Source organism: Cervus elaphus, chromosome 15 (genome assembly GCF_910594005.1).
Source record: "Cervus elaphus chromosome 15, mCerEla1.1, whole genome shotgun sequence".
Taxonomy (NCBI): domain Eukaryota; kingdom Metazoa; phylum Chordata; class Mammalia; order Artiodactyla; family Cervidae; genus Cervus; species Cervus elaphus.
The window spans coordinates 12217983-12222858 of NC_057829.1; the positions used below are offsets into that span (position 1 = coordinate 12217983).

The 4876-nt window shown below is 42.6% G+C and overlaps 1 pseudogene; it reads left to right on the forward strand.

Moving 5' to 3' along the window:
- The first annotated feature begins 2841 nt into the window (after window positions 1-2841).
- LOC122709580 lies at window positions 2842-4036 on the forward strand (annotated as a pseudogene).
- The last annotated feature ends 840 nt before the right edge of the window (window positions 4037-4876 follow it).

The following is a 4876-nucleotide window of genomic DNA, read 5'->3' on the forward strand; positions in this document are numbered from 1 at the left end:
AACAAAGGGTCTGCAGCAAGGGCAGACCCAGCTGTGTCACCGCACCCTCAGCCCCACCCCCATGCATGACTGCCAAGGGAAGCCACTCCTGTGGCTCGGGATGGGATGGGGCTGTCAGAGCCACAGGCTGGTCCAGACTGCTGAATGTGGGCAGAGAAAAATCATACTTTTAAAAAATCATCAAATACAACTCAGTACTGTTTAACTGCTCTCTTTTTCTTCTTGTCTACAATGAAGATAGTCAGGGACTACAATATAGAAAAATACATATGAACAGTTCCCTTTTTGTGGATAGGATCTGGGTGAAACATTTGTTTCACTGGATCAGTCCTGGTGGTCATAACCTTATGTCTGAACACCGTACCAGCAACAGAAAAAAATCAAGAATATGCATTGAAAACAACAAAATATTTAGCTTGAGTTCCTGCCAAGAAGCCTGGGGAAATACCCCCAGCTTGATAACCTGGAGCCTGTTCTTCAGAAGAGGATTCCCAAACAGCAAACCCCAACCTGTGTGCAAAACCGTCTGTCTATGCAACAGTGAGGTTGCCCAGACTCCTACTTATCTCTAGGGCTCTGGAGTTGTTCACTTCCTGAGAAGAGTAAAAGAGAGGTTCTGCGCCAGGACCCACTGACCGCAGACCCTGGCCTGGGCCCCCAGTTGAGCTCTGGCCTGAGAGGCTACTCAGCCCTAGGCCGCCTCTCAGGTGAAGACGCATGTCAGTCTGATCAGGTCACTATAACAAAGCATCACACACTGGACAGCTTATCAACAACAGACCTTTATTTCTGACAGCCCTGGTCAAGCTGCCAGAATGGACAAGTTCTGGGGAGAATCTAGTTCATCCCTCACAGACTGTGTCCTCATATGGTAAGAAAAGGGGTGAGGGAGCTCTCCGGTATCTCTTATGATAGCAGAATCCAATTCATGGGGGCTCCACCGTCAGGACTGAATGGTCCTCCAAAGGCCTTACTCACCCCTTAGTATCATCACCTTGGGGGGTAGGTTTCACCATATGAACTAGTGAAACAAGGACATTCCATCCATAGCAACCCCTTGCTGCCTCTTATCTTCTAAGGCCTTTCTGGAACAGCCCCCAGCTCCTCCCTCCCTCCCCCTCTCCACCCTTCCCCTTCCAGTTCTGCCTGTCTCCCATTCCTTGGTGTTCCCACTCTTGCTTCCATCTAACAAAGAAGCAAAAATATCCCCAATTACCTTGACTACTTGATAATAAGCCATCAAATCCAGAAACAGTGTGATTACCATGGCAATTTGTCAGAACATGGAATTCTGTGTGCAGCTCTCTGACAGCAGCAGGAACGCCTGTTTTGAGAGTGAGCCCAGACTCATATCCCGACTGTCTTGCTCTGTGTGGGAATGCTGAGCCCAGGACCACCTAGCTGTGTAAGTTTCTGAAGACACTCTTGGCCAGACTGCCTGTATTGCATCAGCCCATCACCATGCATGTAAGGATATCTGTCTTTCTCTGAGGCTTCAGAATTTTCATGAGAGGATGACATTCTTAGTTAAGCGGCACAGACTCCCTACATTTCAATTCCCTCCCCCCCAACCAGGTAACAGAGTCTCTAACTCTACCAGGCTGGGGAGCAAGAAAATATCGTTCTGGCGGATTCCCTATTGAATATGCACTCTCTCCATGGCTCTAGAATTCCAAAATCTATTTTTTTTCCCCTGTATTCTAGCCAATTTAGTAGAAAACCATGTACTTCAAGAGCACCGCTCTGGCCCCTCACAGAACTGCTTTTTCGGAATTGCATCTGGACAGGAAACAGCCAGACAGAACTGTTGGATCTGGAAAGGGAGGTGACCTGGTCCTCATTTTGTGCATAATCCTCTGTGACAACCCATGACAGAAAGTCATCTCAGTCTTTTATTGACAAGCTGACTAGTTTTTACATCTTGAACATTGGAAATTCTGATTTTTTTTTTCTTTGCTTCAGCTGCTATTAAGTATAGAGCCAAATTTGTGGTGCACTTTTGGGCATTAACATACTGGGGCTGTATTCTTTTCCTTGCTCTAAATTCCTTTCTTACAGATTTGATCTTCTTGTATTTCAGAATCACATGTATTTCAGAAGCTGACTTAAAATTTTTTTTTTATTTTTGAAAATTGTTATTCTCCAAAATTCATGTAAAATGTGAACCTTTTAATTCAATGTGTTTTGCAGGAAATATGTAATATTTAATGAGATGTAATATGAGATTAAATATGTAATATGTAATGAGATCCTACACAGATCTCACATTTGTGTATAAGATACATGCTGCTGCTGCTGCTGCTGCTAAGTCACGTAAGTTGTGTCCGACTCTGTGCAACCTCATAGATGGCAGCCCACCAGGCTCCTCCATCCCTGGGATTCTCCAGGCAAGAATACTGGAGTGGGTTGCCATTTCCTTCTCCAATTCATGAAAGTGAAAAGTGAAAGTAAAGTCTCTCAGTCGTGTCCAACTCTTTGAGACCCCATGGACTGCAGCCCACCAGGCTCCTCCATCTATGGGATTCTCCAGGCAAGAGTACTGGAGTGGGTTGCCATTGCCTTCTCTGATAAGATACATAAGAGATATTAAATAGCTTAATTGGAAATCAGTATCTAAATACACTTGAATCCTGAATATAAATATATATGTATATATATATATCCATTTATACACATATATATGCATGCATAAATGAATCACTTTGCTATACACTTAACACAACATTGTATTAGGTTGGTACAAAAGTAATTGCAGTTTTGGACCCATGAATTTTAAGTCATTATAACTAGGCTCAAACACATTTTTATTCGTCAAAATAGGAACCATTAAAATCAGCACATATTGCATATGAGAAATAAGTTTGTTTATCCCTGCAGCATAAAAATCCATGCTTTAAGATTCGACAAACTCTTGGAAAGCATTTTCTGCCTCTTGCTGGTTGTGGAAGCATTTTCCCTGTGCATCCATGGGTGCTCCAGGCAGAAAGATCAACCGGCCACGACCTGAGCTGAAGAAGAAGCTGTTCAAATGACAGCAGATTTTGAACCAGGATCAGCGACTGAAGCACCGGGTGTCAGAGCTGTGAGCGTGTTTATGCAGTACCACCTCAAGAAGTGGACATCCAGTGCCAGCATGACTCTGGGAAGAAGCACAGAAAACTCCAGCAGATCAGGCTTGCCTGGAAAGAGAAAGCAGCCATGGAAGTGGACTAGTGAACCACAGCCCAAATCAAAAAAGAAGACAAAAGCTCCCTAGAATGTAGGCATGGAGGACTTTGAAGATTAAGAGCTAACTCTGAATCTTACCCTTCTACTGGATTCTTAGCTGGAGCCAGGAGGACTTGATGGTTGTTTTAGACTGGAGAAAGCATTGCTCCTTTTCAGTCTCCACATATTTCTCTTCCATGATGGCCTACTGCCCTGTCCTGAAGGGATGCATTGAGAAGAGTGTAGAAAAGAAAGATTGGAGAGGGAGTTCTAAGCAGTCAACTGCATTTGTAATAAAGCCCTAGCAATCTCACTGAGATGTGTGTGATTAAATGTAGGAATGGGGATGGGCCAGGAAAAGGGATGGTGAGCATGGAAACAACAGTTGGGAAACAGGACCCACAGTGCTTACTTGAGCAGAGGCAATAAGAGTTAACCTCTTGATGGCCCTGTCTCCCCAGTGAGTGATACTGCAACTTTCTATTTCTGACAAAAATAAAGATTATCATGGAGATGGCAGAGGAGGAAAGGTTCTTGATACCAGCCCTGCCACTTCCCTGTGTGACCAAAGTGGACAAGTGACTGTGATTGTCTTTGCTTCCTTTGCTGGATTATATTTTTAATAAAATGAACAGTCTTTATCACTAAAAAAAAAAAGTTGTCAAGATGCTTGAAGAAGTGGTAGTCAGTTGACAAGCGGTCAGCTGAATACGGCAGATGGGGTAAAATTTCATAACCAATTCATTCAACTTTTGAAGGATTGGTTGTGTGACCTGTGGTCAGACAGTGTTGTGGAGAAGAATTGGGCCCATTCTGTTGACTAATGCTGGCTGCAGGCTTTGCAGTTTTCAGTGTATCTCCATCTATTAGCTGAGCATGCTTCTCAGATATAATGGTTTTGCTGGAATTCAGAAAGCTGTAGTGGATCAGATGGGCAGCAGACCAAACAGTGACCATGACCTCTTTTTGCTGCAAGTTTGGCTTTAGGAAGTGCTTTGGAGCTTCTTCTCAGTTCAGCCACTGAGTTGGTTGTTGCTGGTTGTATAAAATCTACTTTTTGTCCCATGTCACAAATTGATCAAACAATGGTTCATTGTTGTCCCATAGAACAAGAGAAACACATCAAAACAATGATGTTTTTATTTTCAGACAGCTCATGAGGCACCCACATACAAGTTTTTTCACCTTTCTTTCAAATGCCAAATGTCCATAGAATGGTCAACGTTGAGTTCTTGGGCAACTTCTTGTGTAGTTGTAAGGAGGCCAGCTTTGATGACTGCCCTCAATTGGTCGATGTCAATTTTTGATGGCCAGTCACTGTGCTTCTCATCTTCAAGGCTCTTGTCTGCTTTGCAAAACTTCTTGAACCACCCCTGCACTATACATTCATTAGCAGTTCATGGGCCAAATGCTTTGTTGATGTTGCAAGTTGTCTCCATTGTTTTATGACCCATTTTGAACTTGAATTTTAAAAATTGCTTGAATTTACTTTTTGTCTAGCATCACTTCTATAGTCTGAAATAAATATAAAATAAACAACAAGTAATAAATCAATAGCAAAAAATAAAGTGAGGAATGGACATTAAAGTGATACAAAAATATTAAATATATATATATGTATGTATGTATTGTTGTTGTTTAGTTGCTAAGTTCTGTCTGATTCTTTTGC